Genomic DNA, 22,545 nt, shown 5'->3' with positions numbered 1-22,545 from the left:
GGAAATATAGTTCAGTGGTAGAACAATTGCTTAGCATGATAGTGAGATCCTTGTGCAATCCCCAGCATCAACACACACACACCCCCCAAAATAAAATTCAGAAGAAGTATTAAGAGAAACCAACTGAGCTAGGGAGAGAACTATTTTTAAAAGTATATTCTTATGAATATATCTTATATACTTTTGTGTGTTTTAATGGTTACCATTTAAAAAGTGTGAATAGAAACTAAAATGAAGAAGTAGTCTTAAAATTTAAACTATTTTTAGATCTGGAGTGGAGAGGTAAGTTAGTGTCTCGTAAAGGAGCCATTGAAAATATTGAAGGCAGACTGCAGGCTGTATTCTTACACTGACTGTAAGAGGCGGCAAAATCAACCTACCCCACATACACTTCAACCCAAGCCTTGAGCCTGGTCTGCTTTGTGGATAGGGAGACATGGGGTAGGAGGAGGGAAAAAAAAGTTAGCCATCCTATATACATTCCAAAATGGTCTACAAGTCACAAAGTCTGGAAAAAACAACAGCTCTACAAAACAAGTAGAAAGCTGAGCTTAAAACAAGAGATAGTTCTTCCTTGGTGGTGGAAGAAAAACAAGTATGCATGGATATGGATAGTTACAGATGTGCAGTACAGGGAAAGAAATTGAGGTTATTTCTTATAAAGTCTGTGGTAACATCTTTTGTGGGTTTGGGGCTTGGGGCTCAGGAGGAGTGAGACTTGAGAGGAGTGGTAAAAATGTACAAGAGGTTCTGTGGAGAATGGCAGACTAATCCCAGCATATGTGAACTTCATATTTGGAATAATACCTGTTTATGTTAATCAGATTACTAGCTTATAGGATACTGTCCTTGATCTCATTTGTAATTTCTCCCTTCTGGGCTTTGTTTTATATTCCTTTCATGGCACTTAAATTCTTCATTAATTTGTTTTTTTCATTAGGTTTTTTTTTGTGTATGTGTGTGTGGGGGGGTTACTGGGGTTTGAACTCAGGACCTCACCCTTGCCAGGCAGGTGCTCAACCACTTGAGCCACTCTTCCAGCCCTTTTTTGTGTTGAGTATTTTCAAGATAGGGCTTCAAGACATGAACCTCCTGATCTCTGCCTCCTGAGTAGCTAGGAATGAGCCACCTGCCGGCCATTAGTTTGTTTTTATACTGATCTGAACTCAGTAACTTCACATATATATATACACCTGGAAGCAGTTCCCAGATAGTACATATTCCATTGATTATGGCCAAAATAAATTTAGATCCACATAAAAAACAGTTGGTAAGGTTATCCTGTTTGTGAAAACAGAAATAAACTACTGGCTTAAAAGAGTTCCTGTAAAGGAGCTGGGAGTGGTGGTATACACCTGTAATCCCAGGAAGATCGAAAGTTTGACAATAGCTTGTGCCAAATGGTAATTTAGTATGATCGACATAAAAAAGCTCTGTCTCACCCTCAATCCAAAGGAAACCAAAAACATGCTCCTGAATTCCTGTAAAATAATCTTTCCTCATAGGATCCATTTTTTATTCTTCACACGGATATTATTTGGCCACATTTTGATTATGAGTTTTACACTGTATAACCTTTGATTTTATAACATTTACTGCTGCAAAAATGCCGATTATTAAAATAAAACTTCCTCTGTTACATGAAGACTGAAGACCAAACTAATTAGTTGATTTATTCAAAACTTCAAAGGTCTTAAGTGGCAGTATCAGAATCACATTTTTAACTTAATCCAGGACTATTATTCCATGATTTCTTCTCTTAATTTGAATTTTATTTTACCTTTTGTTTATAATAGTTGAATTAATAATAGCAGTTATTTTTGATCAAATGCTTCAAGATCAATAGATTATTCTTTATTTTTAAAGGATGCCACTATGGATTTTGGCTGTCCTACGACAAGACTGATAATTTAAGTACCTAGGAAAAGTGCAACACACCAAATGTGCATTTGGTTGAAGCCAGTTTTACGATGTGTAACATTTAGCTTTTTGTGGTTATAGTTATATTTAAAATATTGACAATGATGTCAGCTGTATCAACTTTACTCCTTCATCTTTCATCTAAAACTCTGTACATCTATTATATTGTAAATTTAAAAACACTGAAAGAACAAAGAGAATAATGAATTTTCATCAGGCAAACATAATGAGGAAGATGCAGTATACATAGAAATACACACATGGTCTTTTCCCTCTGGAGACAAGTGATGGCCTGTAACAAATCACTACCCTCTCCTCTCTTAAGAGCATTTTGTATTGAGGAAGGGGGAGATGGTGGTCAAAGGGCACAAAGGTTCTGTTACATGTGAGGAATAGATTCTGGTGGTCTTATTGCACAGCATGGTGACTAAAGTTAATAATAATATATTGCATATTTCAAAATAGCTAAAAGAATAGATTTTAAAAGTTCTCAACACACATATACACAAATGATAAGTATTTGTGGTGATGGATTTGTTCATCAGCCTGATTTGACAATTCCACAATGTATTGAAACACTGCAATGTATCCCATAAAGATATAGTTATTTGTCAATTAAAAGTGAAAAATTGCCGGGCACCGGTGGCTCACGCCTGTGATCTTAGCTACTCAAGAAGCAGAGATCAGGAGGATAGTGGTTCAAAGCCAGCCTGGGCAAATAATTTGCAAGACCCTATCTAGAAAATACCCAAAACAAAAAGGGCTGGTGGAGCAGCTCAAGGTGAAGGCCCTGAGTTCAAGCCCCAGTACCCGGGAAAAAAAAAAAAATCCCTGCTAGTAAATAAATCCATAAAAAGGTTGGAGGGCTGGCTCAAGTGGTAGAGCGCCTGCTTAGCAAGTGTGAAGCTCTGAGTTCAAACCCCAGTACCCTCCCCAACATACAAAGATATGGCATTATTTTTTTTAAGCTGATTATAACTTTACTGGTACTATCAACTAAAAAATTAGTTTTCAGCCTAGCATGGAGGTACATGCTTGTAATCTCAGCATTAGGAAGGCCAAGGCAGGATCTAGAGACGGGTGCATATCTGTAGCCAGACCTTGTCTCAAAAAAAAAAAAAAAATTTAAAAAATACAAAACACACAGAAGAGTGTTGCAGTAGACCGCAACAGAAGTTACTGTTGGAGGCAGGACTCTCTAGGGTGAATGCTAGACTGTACACACGAAAGCGACACCCTCACTTTCTGTTGGATGGCTCCTAACAGTGCTTGTTGATGTGGTTATATCATCTACTTCTCTCAACAGCGATTCTCTTAACCACCGTCCTTATATTCTTTACAAAGTACTATTTGTTCTGATAGTGACAGGGAAAGGCCTTTCATAAGAATTTTGTTCCATCAGATAAAGGTATTTGAAGTCATCTAGGTCACTGCTCCCTCAAAGGTTCCATCTGAATTCCCAAACCTCATTATCAAAACAACACATTGTAAAACAGCAGAGACTTTCAAGGACGCTCATGTATTCATTCCTCCCGCAGTTATTTACCGAGTTCTCCCTAAGTGCCCGGCCCTGTTCGGGATGAGGTAAGACATTGCCCCAAAGGTCAGAGTGACACACGCACAAGCAGCCGCCACGCAGCCTGGTGTGCGGGCGCGGGGGACGGAGACCCGCGTGGTCTGGGACAAGCGTCGGAGGCCGGGGTGCGGGGACGCCGGGGAGACGCGGGGCGCAGGGCGCGGCGCGCAGCGGGAGGAGCGGCCCCGCCGGCCGCGCGCGCCGAGACCCCTGAGCCAAATCCGCGGGGCGGCGGGAGCTGCGCGCGGGACAAAGGAGCCGGAAACTGTCCAGAAAACAAAACACCCGTTAAAGAGCCGGTGACTGAAAAGAATGTCTGCAGAGACATTTGAGGCAACATTAAAGATGCGACGACCTGCCAGGGCAGCCACCCACCATGGCACTCACGTTTCGTACCGTACCGCGGGCACAATTATGTAAAGAGTAATCACGTGTTACTAACCAGAAGTGGAGGTCTTTAAGAGCTACTCCTGACCAAGTTTAATTTTTTGAGTGTGCGATTAAGACAGGGGTATTCCCTAGGCTCCACACGTCACGGGGGGCAGTCTCGTCAGGGTATTTTGCACATGCCATCAGGAGTGGGCTTTACAACGTGCTGACGCTTCAGCCTCCCTGCGGGATGCGTTTCAGGTGGGCAACCCAGCCATGTGGAAACGCAATCCGCCGCCAACGACGTACTAACACTCTTTTCGATAACAGGCTATTGCAGAGAGAAGAGCGTACGTCGCGCAACCCCGCCCATGCAGTCTCTCAGCAGCCTTATTGTCCTCAACGACGCACCCCTTCAGGCCACCAAAGCAGCAGCCAAGGTCCATGCATGACGCATGCGCACAGCGCGCCGCGTGGCCAGAGGGTGGGGCTTGGGAAGGATGTTTCCCAGAACCCTCCGCTACTCGGAGCTGCCCTTCCTCCAGCTCACAGGCCACGCGACGTGGCTCCGCCCACCACGTTCCTCCGTCGCATACGGTAGTTTGACAGCGCCCCCCTGCGGTCCCGTTGAACACTGCGGACGTGCACGCTGAGGCCGTGTGAGCGACTAGGCCGAAAGTGGCAGGTTCTGCCGCCGCCGTCGTCACCATAGCGCGCCGACCTGTGGCGGCGCGGCTGAGCACTGTGAAGGGGGTGGCGGGGGAAGGTGGGGGTGAAGACGCGACGCGAAGGCAGGGGAGGGAGGAGGCCAGACAAGGCGGAGGAGGGGGGAAACAGCGGTGGCGCAAGCCGCGCGAAGCAGCGCAACCCGGGTCCGCTCCCTGCTTTGCTGCCCGCTCGACCTGGCGCCCTAGCGCCCGCGGAACACCTCAAAGCAGACGGAGGAGTCCATGTTGGGGAAACTTAGTGGTGGAGTGACGGAGACTTAGCTTCCTGCGGTGGGGCCGCCGCCGGAGAGATCGCCTCGACCTCGGCCTAAGGTAAAAATACACGACCCGACCCCGAGGAGGAGGGAGGGGGAAGGTAGTGGATGGGCTTGGGCGGCTGCAGACGAGGCGGGGGTGAGGGGCAGGGCTGGGCGGGGAAGCGGGCCCTGCGACGCCAGGACGGACAAAGTTTGGGGATCTCGCGCGGCCCAGGCGCCGCCCCGCGCTGGGAGGAAAGTTGGCGCTGCCGTTCCAGGCAGGGGAGGCTGCAGCCGGGAGGGCCCCACTTCCCTGTGGCTCCCCGCGAGGAACAGCCCAGCCCGCGCCTGCCGCCGCCGCCTCGCCCTCTGCACCCCGTCCCATTTCCTCCTTATGGCCTACTCGCCGCCCGAGCCCGCGAAGCCTGTCCCCGCCCGGTGCCGGGCCTTGCTGGAGGCGGGGGGCGGGGGGCGGGGGGTGGAGGGAGGCGGGAAGGGGACGCCGTGGTAGGGAACCGTCGCGGACACCCCCTTCCTGCCGTGCAAACGTGTCCTGCAGGGCTCTTGGGCGCTCCCGACTCCGGTGTCAGCTTTGCTAGGGAGACTTTGCTTTTGTCGCTAGCGCCCCAGCGCGCTCGTGAAACCAAACTTACTACGTTGCGACCTCTCGAGTACGCGGATAGGGAAGAGTCGGCGCTTTCTCAGCATCGGCCGGAATTTTTACCCCCTGCCGGTCCAGAACTTCAAACTGCGCCTCCCCACCCCCACCCCGCCTCAGCTGCCCAGGCTGACAACTACCCCAGCCGAATCACTCTCCCCTCCTTAGGCTGGGAATTTTGAGCCCTGTAGATCTCTTACACTTTTGGCCTCTTGTCACCCACACGTATTTTGGAAAAAATTGTTTAAGAAGCCTGGTGGTTATACTGGGTGAAAATACAGATTGAAGTGGCGAATTTTAAAGTATCCCCTCTATAGATCTGGATCGTTTTTCATTCATTTTGGGTTACATTGCGACCAACACTTTTATCATACTACCAGCGAACTAAAATACTGAAGCGAAACTGATGAAAAGAGTTTTTTTTAATATAATGCTTTGGCTGGTAGACGCTGATTATCAGTTTCCACCAGTTTGGGAATGTTCTCTAAAATTTGGGAAAAGCATCTTAAAAACTCATTTTCTCCGTTTGAAAAAGTTAATTCATGCATATGAGTACTTGTTTCAGCCTGCACAATATTGAAGGCAAGAGGTTCTTAAATAATTTTTTTTTAACTTGTATTAAAAATTTAGCGGGTAATCAGTTCCCTTTCCAGCCCATTACTTTCTCTTTCCTGCTTCTTCGGCATTTGGCTTAATATCGTCACTGTTTTGCTATTGTTAAAATCTGCAAGAAAAGGTTTGTAGGCCTTTTTGTTTTTGTTACTGTTGTTTTAACTGATTGGACAGAAAAAAATGAAAATATCTTTGGTTTTCTTTTGCGTTATACCAGCTTACTAAAGATAATCTGAATTTATTTGCATCATCAGGTTTACGCAGTTGAGTTTCTTAAAGATGAGCAGTTCTTATTGTAGCTTCACTTTAGTTGTAATATTTTTTGGTTCTTGTAAAATACGTTTCATACTCAATGACTTTTGTCTGCGGACTTTAAGTACATTTTTAAGATTTCGGTGGTGTAATGTTTGAACGCTTCCTTACTCTGAGAGTATACTCATGCTATAGGATAGCCTTTCAATATACCAAAGGAGAAAAATGCTATAGAAGAAAATGTAAAATTGTTCTCATTATGTTGCTTGAAAACATGTGCATCCGGAAAATTTTAAGAATTTTTCCCCTGTAGTATCTTCATGGTAATGGGACTCACGGGTTAAGATGGAAACAAGAGATACTGAGCTTCCTTTGAGCACTAAGCAATACTTTAGGCAGTTTTCTTAAAAACTGCTGTTAATCAGCAAAGACAGGATGAATCAGTTTAGTTACCTGATAGTGTTGATTCATCATCAATAACAGCTTTAGTAATAAGAAAATACAATGCTATATTACCCATCAACTTAATACTGTACTTCACTTTTTGTGCATCAGTGAGAGATGGTTGTAAAACCTTAAAGCCCTAACTCAAGAGGGTGATGGGCATAAAAGTAAAAAAGTCAGTTATAGAATAATTTTCACCTTAATTTACCTTTTTAGCAACCTCAGCCAGCATCTGCTTGTCTTTAAGTGATGTAAAGTGGATCTTGGCGGGTCTTGCCCATTGAATGAAATAAACTTAAAGCCCAAATTCTCAATATTCTCTTTCCCTGAGAATAAATTGGTAGCTTTGCACCTTGTACATCTGAGCAATGACTATTAGTAGCACTGAATTGAGCCCAGAGTTAAAATATCCAGTATCATTTTATTGCTATTTCTAAGAATTATCTTTGCATTATATATTTTTTTAAGTTGTGGCACATAAAAGTTCAGTGTAAAATGTAAAAACACCACCAAAATAATTGCCTAAAAAAATCCCTATGACCTTTAATAGTTATCAGTCAGAATGATTCTTATAAAATGTGTCAGATTATGGCTATTCTTCTCAGTCATAGTTAAAACCCATAGTCTTTACTGTTGGCTACAAAGCTCTGGGGTATTTGAGTTTCTTCTCTGGCTTGTCTCCTCATTCTTTCTCCAGTCACATTTCTAGTCTGCTACTGAGGTCTCCTCCTACTCTGTATGAAACAACAACATACCTGCATTTCCTACTCCATTTTTGTGTGTGTGTGTGTGTGTGTGTGTGTGTGTGTGTGTAGAATGAGACCGGGGTTTGAACTCAGTGCTTTGCACTTGTAAAGTAGGTACTCTGCTGCTTGAGCAACACCTCCAGTCCATTTTGTTCTGGTTATTTTGGAGATGAGAGTCTCACAAACTATTTTACCCCTGGACTGGCCTCATATCTCGATTCTTCCTATCTCAGCCTCCTGAGGTAGAGTTACAGATGTGAGCCGCTGGCGCCTGACTTCTTATTACTTTCTATGCCAGACTTTTCCCCATGGCATTTTATCACTTTCCAACATACTACTGTTAATTTAACCTAATATGCCAATTAAAATTTATTGTATTTCTTCAGTCTAATGTTACTTCTCTGAGAACATGGTTTGTCACTTTGTCACAAATCATAAATATGTGAACAACACATGACATGTAGGTACTTAAATATTTAGTGAATTAATATGTTTTCTGCTATAAGCATTAAAACTAGTAATTGTGGTTTTAAACTTTAGATTATGTCAGTCTAACCCAGTTGTTTAAACTGCCAAGTTACTTGTATTCACGCATATGGACCATGTCCACGTAAAGCGGATTCACATTTTTAAAGGAGAGTGTGGCAGTTTGTGACTTTGAAACTGTCATTTATCAAAATATAGAAGAGACTTAAGAATGCTTAGCGAAGAGTAGAGTGGTAATAACTCTTAAAAATGTTGTCATTTAGAAGCCAAATTAGACTTGTTTTTGGTAATTCCAAAATAGAACTACAATTCTGGTTATGCATATTAAAAGGAAGAAGAGAAAGGAAGAGTAGACCTGGAAAGATTAGTTAGGAGGCTTTTGGTAATAGTCTGGGAGAGATGAAGATCTTGGAGATGGGCTAAGTGGATAGGATTTGAGATTAATTGATTTCAATTGATATATTCTAGGTTTGGGAGAGAGAAATTTCAAAAGATGACTTGTGAGTTGAGAGTGGTACCAAATAAGGACAGAAGCTCTTTTGCTTTTAACAAATTGGGTTTAAAGTGTCTTTGGAGCTTCCATGTAGAAATTCTCCATGCAATTAGATCTGTGGTTCTAAAATTCAGAGGAAGGGCCTGTGCTGGAAATAGAAAATTGGAATTAACTGTATAGGTAATTGGAATTATAGGTGTGGGTGAGATTGCCTTGGAAAAAAAAGAACAACTTGGAAAAAAAGAGATACTTTAGAATGGAACCACAATGGCCTTACACATAAAAAGTTTACTGGAAGAAAGGTGAGCTCCCAAAGAGTATTGTGGGGGTCAGAGAAGAAGGAAGTGAGTGTTTCCAGGGGAGTATAGTCAGAAGAGTCGAGCGTTGATAAGAAAGGTGAGAACTGCAGTTTTTCCTTGTATATAACAACATGGAGCTCATTAGCCTCTTGAGAAAGTAGTATAGTAAGCTTCTTATTTTCAACCAGTTACTTATGCAATTACTCAACCACTTCTAAAAGTTCGGAGATCACCTTTTAAGAGATTATCCATCTGCATTGCAGAAGAGAGCAAATCAAATATTTACTATGTCAGCCATTCTGCTGTGAACACTTTATTTTTTCATTCATTTTTTTGTAGAAACTTTACATAAATACTGTTTGATCTTTTCGATATCTTTGTAGTATTAGATGTATTAGTTTATCTCACAGACATGGGCCTGAGGCTCTATAGGTTAAATGACTTATTATCAGAGTACTTGCTCAATCTCCATGCCTAGGTTCAACTAACTCTTTGGCTTTTAGAATTCATTATATCACTTGACCTCCCAAACTCTAGATCATTGCTGTCTAGTAGGCATTTCTGTGATGATGGAAATGCTTTGTATCTGTATTGCCCCAGTACAGTAGGTGATAGCAACAAGTGGCTAAGAAGCACTTGAAATGGGCCAGGGCCACTAGGGAATGGAATAGTGGTTACTTTATTGGATTTCACAGTTAGAGATCAAAGGTCATTGAGAATCTCATAAATAAAAAAGCAGAACCTTATAAAAAGAGATGAAAACATGTTCTTCAGTATTTGAAGGTGCTGCTTTGATTACACACAAGTTTTAGATGCAGTATGTTTTATATATGTATAAAGATGTGCTAAAAAAAATCAAATTTTCAGAAAAGTTCCAAGTACATTTCTAATACTTTTCTTCCCTAAATCATTTGAAATTCAGTTGCAGATGCAGTCTTACCAAACAAATACAAGGACAAGGACTTTCTGTTACTTAGCGATAATATAACCATCCAAGTCAGAAAATTAACTGTGCTGTATTAACTGCTATCTAATCTCTGGCCTCATTCAAGTATTGCCAGTTTCCACAGTTCTTTTGTAACAAAAGGATTCAGTTCAGAATTCTTTGTTGAATTGGATTGTAATAACTTTTTAACCTAGAAAAATCCTTCATTTTTATCTCTGACTTTAAGGATTACAACTCGATTTGGAGTGCCTGATATTTCCTTGATATGCCTGATGTTTTCTTATGGTACAATTCAGGTTGTGCACTTGTGATGGTAAAGTGGTGATGTGTTCGTTTCATTGCATACTGTCAGCATGCAATTTTTGTTTGTCCCCATTGCTGGTGATGTGCAATTTGGTCACTTGATTAAGGTGAGGCCTCTCAAGCTTCTTCATTGTAAGGTTTTTTTCCCCCCTTAGTAATTAATAGGTATTTTGTGGGGAGTATTATAAGACTAAAAATAGCCCATTCCCTTTTCAAACCTGTTATTTATTCTCAAATTGTTCTAGTTTTGGTCATTGAAAACATTTCAGGCTAGTTTTTACTTTCTTTTCACTAGTTTGAGTCCTTAATTATATTAATAATTATACTTAAATAATATATGCTCCTCTGATAACCTATTTCACGTCCTTTTTTGGGTTATATGAAGATATTTTAGTATTCTACTTTAAATTTGATTGTTTTTTAATTTCTTTATGTGTATGTATATGCATGTGTGTATATATACATATATATGTATGTGTATATATATATATATATATATATATATACATATATATATATATATATATATATATATATATATAGTCTTTTTTTGTTTGTTTTTTTGAGGCAAGGTCTCAATATGTAACTCAGGCTGGTCTCTAACTCAACATCCTCCTGCCATCGCCTCTTAAATACTGGGATTACAGGTGTATAGTAACATACCTAGCTATTATTTTTTTAGTGGTTGCATTAGGACTTTATACTCTAGTTAAATAGTCATTAGCTACATATGTGATTTTCTTCTTCCTCTTCGTCTTCTTTTTTTTTTTTTCTGGTGCTGGGAATCACACCTAGGGCCTCCTGCTTGCTAAGGCAAGTGCTCTACTACTGAGCCCAATCTCCATGTGAGACTCTTGGATACTTAAAATGAGATTTGTTCTTATTGAGATGTGTTGTAAGGATAAAATACACACCAGGTTTCACAAAAAGAATGTGAAATATCTCATTTAGGTTTTTTTTTTTTTTTTACATTTATTACAAGTTGAAATAATATTTTGGACATACTGGGTTAATAGCATATATTAAATTAATTATTTCTTTTAACTTTTTTTTTTTTTTTTTTTTGGCAGTACTGGGATTTGAACTTAGAGCCTTGTGTTTACTGGGCAGGCATTCTACCACTTGATTCATGCCCTTAGCCCTTTTTTGCTTTAGTTATTTTTCTTGGAGGGTCCTGAGTTTTTGCCCTGGCCTGCCTCTGAATGGGACCCTTATACCTATGGGCCTCTGGTATAGCTGAGATCATAGGCTCATACCACCATGCCCAGCTTATTGATTAAGCTAGAATCTCCCAGGCCAGGTGCTCTGCCTGTAATCCTAGTAACTCAGGAGGCAGAGATTAGGAGGATCATGGTTCAAAGCCAGCCTGGGGAGACCCTATCTAGAAAAAAACCTATCACAAAAAAGGGCTGGTGGAGTGGCTCAAGGTGTAGGCCCTGAATTCAAGACCCAGCACTGCAAAAAAAAGAAAAAAGAAAAAAAAAAAAAGTATGGCATTTCCATTTTTGTCCATGCTGGCCCAGAGCCTAGATCCTCCCCAGCTCCACCTTCCTCATAAGTAGGATTACAGGTATCAGCCACCGTGGGCCTGGCTCTTAACTTTTTTTAAATGTGGATATTAGAAAATTAAAAGCTGCACATATGGCTCAAATATTTCTGTTGGATAGTGCTGCTCTGGGGATTATAACGTATTATGTAAATATTCACAGTTTACCTGGAGTTAATATTTTACCTGTTGAAGTAAATGTAGAAGCTCTTCCAGCACCCCAGTGATCATTATGGAATAGTTGTCAAGGGACAACTACATACATGCATTGACAGCCCAACTCTATTATGTAATTTTTGCTTTCAGTAGCTATATATTTTTAAAAGAGCTTATGAGGAGAAAAAGTCATTTATACCTAGCTGTTTATTGTTGATTTTGTGCTTTAATGAAATTCCAGGTTTATCTCTGGTAACATCTCTTTTCATCCTGAAGAACTTCCTTTAAAATATCTTTTAAAGCAGATATTCTGGTGATAATTTGTGTTAGTTTTCCTTGACTTAAATGTCTTTTTGGGTTTTATTCCTTTCCTTTTCCAGAGTTGATTATGGTTTGTCTGGGCATGGTTTACTTTTGTGTTTAAACGATTGGTGTTCTCAGAGCTTTGTAAGTTTCTAAATTTGTGTACCTTCCTACAAGTTTGGGAGACTTTTGGACATTATTTCTTAAAAATTTTTTTCTGTACCAATTTCTTTCTCCTATCTTTACTTCAGTAGAACTTTTGATGTTGTCCTGAGACACTTCCCCCCAACCCCCAGTCTGACTTTCTTCTTCCGATTAGATCATTTCTATTGACTTACCTTCAGTTTACTAGTTCATTCCTGTGTGTGTGTGTGTGTGTGTGTGTGTGTTGCTGGAAGTTGAACCCAGAGTACTTGTACATGCTAGGCATGTGCTCTGTCACTAAGTACACCTCTTAACTCCTGCATCACTACTTTTATTGAGGCTTTATTTCACACAATGCATCTTTTAGTTCTAAACTTTCCATATCTTTCACTGTTTCTCTGCTGGGAAATTCTATTTTCCATTTTATTTCGTAGGTGTTTACTTTTTCTCCGTGAAGCATAGTTATTATAAGGGTTGAATATCCCTTACTCAAAATGCTTGGGACCAGAAGTGTTTCAGATTTTTTTTTGATTTTGTAATATTTGTATAACATAAAGAGATACCTTGAGGATGGAAGACCCACCCAAATCTAAACAGGAAATTCATTTCTTTCATATACACCTTACAGATAGTCTGGAGGTAATTTTATGCAGTATTTTTAGTGTGCCTGCCTTTTGACTGTGACTTGTCACATGAGATAAGGTGTGAGATTCTCTGCTTTGGGCATCATGTTGCTGCTCAGAAAGTTTGAGATTTCAGAGCATTTTAGATTTTGTATTTTCCGATTAGGGATTCTTAATTTGTAGTTATTTTAAAAGTGCTTTATAATTCCAACATATGAGTTATCTTGCGATTGGCAGTTACTGTCCTTTCTCTTGAGAATTGGTTAGATTTTTCTGGTGCTTTGTATACCAAGTAATTTTGTATGATATCCTGGTCATTGTTGTGCAGTATAAACTGAGTCTTCTAATAATGATCCTCTGGATAATGTTCTATTTTTGCAAACTGTCAACCTGTTAGGTTCAGACTGCAGATTTTGTCTTCCTGGGGTGATGGTTCCAGCTGAAGTATTGACCCTCTTAAGTTAATGTATGATAATTTACATACAGTATAGTCCACCCATTTAAAGTGCCCAATCTCCTGGTTTATAGTTGTTTAAAAACCTTGCTGTACTGCTCTGGGTCTATTCACAGCTTGCTGGATGTTTGCATTGCTCACCTAGGACTTACTTATATAGGTTCTTACAGAGAATGGCAAGTTTCTTTGATCATACTTTACCCTTTTTAGGATTCCCACCCCCTCCTGCCCATAGGGTTCCCTGTTTCCTGGTTTCTTTGGCTAGAAACCCCCAGAAAAATGGAGTTTCTCTAAAACTCATTACCTGTGCCACTGTTTCCTCAGGACAAAGCCACTAGAGAAAAGATGAAATACGAGAAAACTCAATGTAGTTTACTTCTCCAAATTTTTATTCCCTTTCATATTCCCCTTGTCTTTATTTACTTTACAGACTACTCAGGTAAATTGCTTGTAGTATTTTGTGCAGATTTGTGAGATAACCTATTGTGGGATTACTTCATCTATCTGAAAATGAAATTTCAATCAAATACTTGTAAAACTTGAGAACTTTGAAAACCAATGGACTAGGGAGAACATAGCCCAAATTTGTAGATTAAACTAGCCACATGAACAAGTTAGAGTTAATGTGTAACTAGAATAGCTGGGGGAAATAAGAATAAAAGAAATGAACATATTTATTCAATATGGATAAATAATACTTTCAGAAAATGATGCTTTGTTTTGGGGGCATGAATTTTGGACCTTTGTAGGGCTATTTGCTTAGTATTATTTTGATATACCTTTAAGGGACTCGGATTAATATTTCTTTGGCATAGGTTTGTAGGCTCTTCTCTAAATTAGCCCATCATTTGGAATAGTTTGTTTTTTATGTTTTTTGCTGTACTGGGTTTGAACACAGGGCCTCATGCTTGTTAAGCAGGTGCTTTACCACTTGAGCCACACTCTCAGCCCTGGAATAGTTTTAAGAATGAGGTTATTCATCATCTTTCACTTTTCTCTCCTGTTTCCTTATTGTCCTTTTTTTTTTTTTAAAAATACACTTTATGGTGTCAAAACAAATCATGTCACTTACTAGTGAAGACTAGTAAAGTCATGACAAACATAGCATAACACTGACCAGTTACAGATCCACTTAAAAAGGTAGTTCACAGTTTTCAACATTTGTGTTAAGATTACATTAGGGAGAGAATCTCAGTATCACTAGTTCTCTAAAAGCTTTATTATGGTGTGAGTTGGTCTTTTTAAAAAATTGATTAGTGTATATACTTTGACAATATTTCTTTATTTTGCTAATTTATAAATCACCTGTCTGGCACTAGGGTGTAGTTCAGTGGTAGGGTGCATGCTTAGCATGAGATAGGCCCTGGTTTAATCCAAGACACCTCTCCACCCCCCCCCCCAAAAAAACCAAAAAATCACCTGGCTTTTTTTTTTTTTCCTTTGAGACAGGGTCTCATTATGTAGCCCTGGCTGGGCTAGAACCGGCCATCCTCCCACTTCAGTCTCCCAAGTACTGGCATTACAGGCATGCTCTACCATGCCTTTGTGCCCCCAACCCCTTTTTTATATTAGGACATTGCTTTTTTTTTTTTAATTCCCTTCCTTCCTTCCTTCCTTCCTTCCTTCCTTCCTTCCTTCCTTCCTTCCTTGTCCATTCCCATTTTCTTATAACAGGCATTTGTATATGGTCATTTTGTTTTCACTAATTTCGCTCCTTTAATTCTTAGGATTTTCCTATGGTTTGCCTGTTTGTGCCCCCTCCAATTCATGTTGAAACTTAATCCGTCACGCAGCATAATTAAGAGGTGGAGCCTTTGGGAGGTGATTATGGATGGGATTAGTCTCTTATAACAGGGCCCCAGGGAACTAGCTGGGCTCTTTTTTGTCCCTCTGCCCCTTGTGCCATATGAAGACACAACAGTAAACCACATTTTGGAAGCAGAGACTGGTCCCTTACTGGACACTAAATCTGCCAGTGTAGATTTTGGGTTTCACTGCCTCCAGTACTGTGAGAATAGTGTTGATCATTTTGTTATAGTAGCACAGATGAACTAAGATTATTTATTTGCAAGTGTTTTCTGTGTAATATAAAATGTATTTGATAATTCTCCTGTTTTGGTTAGAAGAGTATAAAAGTTCATCAGATCTTTATTTCCATACTTCCTTTCAGGATGCCTTTTTTCTCTTTGCTTTTCTTTTTGCTAGATGTGAGGATATAGTGCGATCGAGCCATTGATCCCAGGAGCTTCCAGTCTTTTTGGGAGGTTTGGTTTTGAAATGAGTTTGTTAAGCCCCACTGTTACTTGTTTTTTGTCTCCAACAGACATAAGATTTTATCTTCTAAATGTAAATTCTACACATACAACTCCTCCTTCTAGGGAAGGGCATGGGGAAAAAAACAAAAAGGTGTAAGAGCTTTAGGTTTGAGTTTATCATTTAAATTAGTTATGTCAAGAATGAAATCATGTCATTTGCAGGAAAAAGGATAGAAATGGAGATCATCATGTTCAGTGAAATAAGCCAGACTCTTACATGTATAATCTAGGGGGAAAAAAGAAAAGCATCAAAGTAGAAGGTGATTATTGGAGAAGAGAATAGGGGGATAAAGAGGAAAATGGGGGATGGATAATATGAAGGCACATAATCATATGTGAAAATGCCACAATGAAACCCATTATTGCGTACAGTTAATATACACTAATTAGAAAACAGAAAACTTAGATATTACTGAGAGAAACCAATCTGAAGAGGATACAGACTGTATGATTCCAACCAGATGACATTCTGGAAAAGGAAAACTATGGAGACAATAAAAAACATAAGTGGTTGCCAGGAATTAGGGGTAGGAAGCGGTGAATAGGCAGAGCACAGGATTTTTAGTGCAGTGAACTTAACGGTAGTGAATGGTGAATACATGTCATACATTTGTCAATGTCCATAGAATATACAGCACCACCAAGAGTGAACCCTCATGTAAACTGTGGACTTCGGGTGATAATGATGTGTCAATTTAAGTTCATAGATGGTAACAAGTAAACCACTCTGGTGGAGGATGTAGGTTGTAGGGGAGATTGTGTGTGTGAGATTATATGGGGACTTTGTACTTTCAGTTTAATTTTGCTGTGAATGTAAAGCTGCTTTTAAAATAAAGTTTATTAGTTGAAAACAAATTAGCTATCTCATTATACTTTAGTAAGTGGGAATGAGAAGCTTGAAGATAAATGAATATTATGTAGTTAGGTATGTTGGTGCACATTTGTCATCCAGGCTATTCAGGAGTCATGAGTACATGATTGGCATCCTTTGTTAGAGGTGTAGAGAGAGCATATCTGAAAAATAACTAAAAAGAAAAAAAAAAGGTAGCTTGCCTGCCTACTAAGCTCAAGGCACTGAGTTCAAACCCTAGTACCACCAGAAATAAATAAATGAAGATTATGTAATTAACCCTGTTTCCTCTTCCATATCATAAGCAGAGTAGAGTGACTAGATAATTGCATAAATATTTTGAAATTATTGAAGGACAGATAATATGCTACTACATAATTGTTCCTCATTTGGAGAAATAGTTGAGGACTGTCAATGTTATGATTTCTTTATCAAACTCTTAGTGCATGCTCTCTAGGCACATAGAAGACATTCAGTTTTCTTTTTCTTTTTTTTTCTTTTGGGAGGGGGGATGGTATTGGGGTTTGTACTCTTGACACTCTACCATTTGCCACTCCGCCAGCCCTTTTTGTGTTGGGTATTTTTGAGATAGGGTCTTGTGAACTATTTGCTCTGGCAGGCTTCAAACCACGATTCTCCTGATCTCTTCCTCCTCAGTAGTTAGGATTACAGCCATGTGCCACCAGCATCTGTCTTCATTTTTCCTTTTTAAAATAAAGTACTGCATTATGGATATATTCTTCCCATAGAGTGGATGACTGTCACATAAGACTATAACTGCCTGGAGTTAACTGTAGTGATGTCTTCTCCCAAACCATGCAAAACTGGCCAGTTCCAATATTGTCACAACCCTTACTTAGTATTTAGTGGAGCTGTTAAATTGTGCCTGCTTTCTTTGTTTTGTCTAGTGGTGCTAGGGATCCAACCCAGGGCTTTGCATATGTTAGGCAAGCACTCTACCACTCAGCTGTTGCCTGTTGTGTTTAATCTTATGTTTCTGCAGGTTATAGGTAAGTGTTGTCTTAGACCTTTCAGTGCTATAGAAAATGTAAGAAACATACAAAACTCAAATACCTCTCAGGTCCTCCTGGGGAGCTATGATTTGATAGGGCTCTATGTGTTGGCAATAATTAGAACTGTTGGAAAGACAGACTATGAAACTGTCAGTGAAAAAGTACCTTTGCTTAAATGTTAAATTATATTCTAGTCCATAATTGCTCTGTCATGTTAGTTTTTAAATTTTTTAGAAATTGTATTAATGTGCAGTACATTTGACCTTTCTTTGGGTATATAGATGTGTGAATTTTAATAAATGTCCAGATTTGTATTTCCACCACCACAGTTAAGATCCAGAGTGGTTCGATTGACCCCCAAACTCCCTTGTGTTATCTTTTACTCACACCTTCTCCTACCTCAGGTAACTGCTGCCAAGTTATTGGACTATAGGTTTGAACTTTCAAGAATGTCATAAAAATGGAATTGTGTGGCATGTAACCTTTTCAGACAGACATCTTCTATTCAGTATAATGCCATTAAGATTCATTCAAGTTTGAGCATGAAATACTAGTTCATTCCTTTTTGTTGCTGAGTAGTATCATCTTCATATAGTTGAATGTACCATAGTTTTATTATTATGTTGAAATCTAACATATACATTTGTTCTTATATTATCTTTGTTGTTTTGGTATCAGGGTAATGCTGATAAAATCAGTGAGAAGTGCTCATTTCCCATCTTGTGGAAGAGCTTGTGTTGATTGGTCTTCTTTAAATATTTAGTAGAATTCACTAGGGAAATTATCTGGGCCTGGAGGTTTCTTTTTATGGAAGGCTTTTAACTACAAATTCAATTTCTTTAAATAGTTGTAGAGCTATTCAGGTTATCTACTTTATCAGTCTTGCTAGAGATTTAAATTTTATTAATCTTTTCAAAGAATGAAATTTTGGTTTCACTGATTTTTCTGTTTTCAGTTTTACTGATTTCTATTCTGTTTCCTTTCTTCTGCCTGCCTTGTATATATTTTGCTCTTTTTCTACTTTATGTGGAAGTCTAGGTTCTTTCCTGATGTAAGCAATTTAATATTATAAATGCTGTTGCTGCATCTTCACATATTTTAACTAATGATTGTTGGGATTTAGGCCATTTTGTCTATTTGTTCCTTCTGTTTTTGTTCCTCTGTAGCCTCTTTGTTTGGATTATTTGAACACTCTTTAGGATTTAATTTTAATGTACTGTGCTTTTGGCTACTTTTTTAGTGATAGCTCTAGGGTCTAGATTATATTTAAATTTTCAGTCTGCTTAGAATCAGTTTTGCCACTTGAAGCGAAAATGTAGAAACTTTACCACCTCATAGGTGTCCTTGCCATTCTCCCTTTATGTTGTAATTGTCTTTTATTGCATCTACATGTATCTTATGAAAAAGTGTTAAAAATATTTGCTTTTAATTACCAAACATTTTAAGGTATTCCAGATGAGAACAGTTAATTATATTTATCCAGATATTTACCATTTCTCTTCCTTCATTCCTGGTGTTCCATTTCCTCTGACTGAAGAATTTCATTTAGCAATTCTTTCAGACTAGCTAAGAATTCTTCCTGTCATCCTGAGAATGTCTTTTATTTCACGTTCATTCCTTAAGAGTATTTTCACTCGATGAGGTTCCTAGATTTATGGCTGTTTTCTATTTGGAACTTTAAAGGTCTTACTCTACTTCCTTATTTTTGGCTTGGGTGGTTTCTGAGAATTCAACAGTAACAACCTTTCCCCTTGTAAGTGATGGATTAGTTCTTTTCTGGATGCTTTTTTCCCTTTTAACTTTTAGCAATTTCACTATAATGTGTCCAGGGTTTATTTTCATTGACATTGGTTTTTCTTGAGTTTTGTGAGCTTATTGAATGTAGAACTTTATGCTTTTTACCAAATTTTGGAAATTTTCCAGCCATTGCTATTATTTCTTTTGTATTTCCACTGCCATTGCCCTCATCTTCCTCTCCTTGACTCTAGAGATGAATATTAGGGTTTTGGAGCACCTCAGAGGTCACTAAGGGGAATTTTATTCAGCCATAAAGAAGAATGAAATTTTGTCATCTGCAGGTAAATGGATGGAACTGGAGAACATCATTTTAAGTAAGCAAGGTTCAGAAAGCCAAAGGCCACACACTTTCTCTCATGAAATGTAAATACAAGCAGTATTATATGTACATAGAAATATATACAGAACATGTACCCAAAAGTGGGACTGGTAGAGGAGACCAAGGGAGGAGGAAAAGAAGAAAAGATAGTGGAAAATAATGAAATACATCACATCTGTGTAGGAACAAGACATAAGGAAATAACTGAAAACTGGTAAACAACATAGGATAGAAGGAAAAGGGTGAGGAAGTGCAGTGGAGGGGGGTTAGAATGACTTAAGCACAATGCATGTATGGGTATAATATGAAGGCAAAAATCCCACTGAACAACGAACAGACACATAAATGACGAAGGACAAGAATGAAAACAGGTCACACCCTGCCTGAAACTGAGGGGGGAGGGAGGGAGAGGGTGAGGGGGGGGACAGGGTGGAGAAATGACCCAAACAATGTAATAAAAAGAAAAAGAAAAAAAACAGGTCACACTAAGAGGAGGGCACTAGTGGGAGGGGAAGGGTAACAGAAGAAAGTAAAGAAGGTAAATGAATATAGAATATTTAACCCTGTTGAAATCACCATAATAAAGGGACTAAGGTAGAAAGCAGAAAAACAGGGGATGCAAGGGCATGAGCCAATTTGGGATATAAACAAAAATGTCTCTTTTCAAAAATGAAGGACAGAAAGATAAAACAGGTCCTGTCTGGGGGTTGATACCAGTGGAAGTGGGAGGATATAAGGAAATGGTGAAGGAGGGTGCATACAGTGGAAATATGTACTCATGTATGAAAATAGAAAAATGAGACCTTTAAAACTTTTCCAAGAAGGGGTGGAAGGGGTTAAGGAATGATGGAGGGGGTGAATTTAAGATACATTGTAAGCACTTTTGTAAATGTCACATTGTACCCCCAGTACAATAATAATATGATAATTTTAAAAAGATCACCAAGGCTTCTGATACTTTTTTCCCAATTTTTTTCTCTGTGGTTCTGATTTGATAATTTATGTCCATCTGTCCTCAAATGCAGTCTCTATTCTTTCATTACCATGAGGTGATGTAGAGTATTTTTTATTTCAGTTACTGCATTTTTCATTTCTGAAATTTCCATTTGATGGTTTTAATATCTCCCATCTGTCTCTTGGCTATGTTTTTTTTTTTTTTAAATCTTTCCGTTTATTTTAAGGAGGATTTGCTCATACTTGTTGGAACTTTTTGATAACTGATTTGAAAATTTTTATTCACCAATTAGGTAACTCATGTAGATAATGCACCCATTACTCTTAACACTTTGGTGGTGGTTTCTATCACTTGCTTAGTGTATGCACTCCCTAGTAGCCAATATATGACCTACATGGGCTTTGTTTCATATGTTAGTTTTCAGAATCTATGGTATTATGGTATGCTACTTAAGGTTAAATCTGTGTGTGTGCGCGCACGCGCGTGTGTGTGCTGTCTGTCCATGTCAGGGGTGAACTAGGAGTTTGTAAACAGTTTACAATTACTTTCTCAAGCTCTTTTCCTCTCTGTTACATCCATGGTATTTTATAGATCTCTGACACCCTCTTTTCTGTCCTCTGGTCAGAAAGCCAAATCTTCGTTTACTCTACTTTCCATAACTCTGTCCATATCCATGATAAGAAGATGGGAGAAAAATCAATAAGAATGGCTCATAGAAGTCTGTGAGTATGGTTCCTTTCTCAGTTTTAGCCTCTTGCTGATGCTGCTGTTGCAGCTATCACCATCATTATCACAGGGTTGCTTTGGGAGTGTAGTATGAGGAAGGAGGAATAGAAAAAAAAGAAGACAAATTTTCTTTCTCTTTCTGAGGATTAAGAGAACTGTTTCTCATTCTTTGGGCAGAGTTAGAGGGGTTTTCTTCTCTTAGAGCTCTGTCACTACCAGTGCCCATTTTCTAGATTTCATGCTTTATTATTTATTAAGCCCAGGCCAGGGGTTACTGGATAAAGGAAAAATGATAAACTTACTGCCAGTTTGATGATACGTCAGATTTTAATCTTTTCCTCAGCCCTCTTATTACTTACTTTTGAATCTTCCATAGCTACTCCATTCAGTCTGAGTTCTGTAGTTTTATTTAGTGAGATTAACGAAGTGGTATATGTTTATTTCATTTTACCCAGAACTGGAGCTCCCTGATCTTACTGCATGTGTTTGAGAATGAAATGCTAATTTTATGATCATAGTTAAATAAGATTTGTTGATTATATTTCATGTTTTCTACATACTTATGTATGTAATGGTGTAAGTCCTGTTGAAGAAATGATGCTACATTAAATGAAGGATGCAGGCAAATGAATTTCTCTTTTAGAGTAGTTTTAATTTTTAATGACTATATTACCTTCAAAAAAGTCTTATTTTTTAATCTGTGCTGAGTTTTTTTGGCTTGCTTTTCACTTTGAAAATGAGTATTTTTGTACTCATTTTAATCTTTTAAAAGGAATTTATTTCAGTAATTAAGTTATTGGTCATCTTGTCATGAGGTGACATGCTTCATATTATGGACTATTCTGGCACTTGCTGTTGTAGATACTGTGCAAAAATTTTAGAAATACTCTGAAGCTTATCTTTACTTCCTATATTGACATACAAATCTCATTTTATTATAAGACAGTATGTGTGAGTAACTTCAGTTTCTTAGTTTCAGTTTATCTGGTAACAAACAACATACAAGATTATTTTTCATCAGCAAATGGTACTCAGACAGCAAGCTGCTTTCTGAATGTAGGTCCAGAATGGAGAAATTGAATATGAAAATTTCTTAGATACTGTGTTTGTGGATCAACTGCAGCAAGTAATCAAATCATTTGTATTCTTTACAGAAAGTGAACTGGAAAGATTTCCAGGGACTGATGTACAATAAGAACTGAAAGCAGTGTGTAGTGAATCCATTAAAATAAGCATTTCTTAAAAGTTTTCTGAGTTGTTCATCTATCTCAGTTTT

General features: G+C 38.7%; 1 protein-coding gene and 1 pseudogene across 3 annotated transcripts in view; both read left to right on the top strand.

Annotated features, from left to right (window-relative positions):
* The first annotated feature begins 323 nt into the window (after window positions 1-323).
* On the top strand, window positions 324-440 carry LOC141410634 (small nucleolar RNA SNORA51; annotated as a pseudogene).
* A 4,201-nt stretch (window positions 441-4,641) lies between these two features.
* The window catches only part of Scaf11 (SR-related CTD associated factor 11), a 63,388-nt gene continuing 45,484 nt past the window's right edge, over window positions 4,642-22,545 (top strand). For all 3 annotated transcript variants that reach the window (XM_074083215.1, XM_074083214.1, XM_020180478.2), the window contains exon 1: window positions 4,642-4,905. The gene's annotated coding sequence lies outside the window, so the exon portion shown is untranslated. The remainder of the gene's footprint in view (window positions 4,906-22,545) is intronic.

This window comes from Castor canadensis, chromosome 8, assembly GCF_047511655.1.
Source record: "Castor canadensis chromosome 8, mCasCan1.hap1v2, whole genome shotgun sequence".
In the NCBI taxonomy this organism is placed as follows: Eukaryota; Metazoa; Chordata; class Mammalia; order Rodentia; family Castoridae; genus Castor; species Castor canadensis.
Note: the sequence above shows the minus strand (reverse complement) of the source record. Positions and strands in the feature narration are given on the sequence as shown.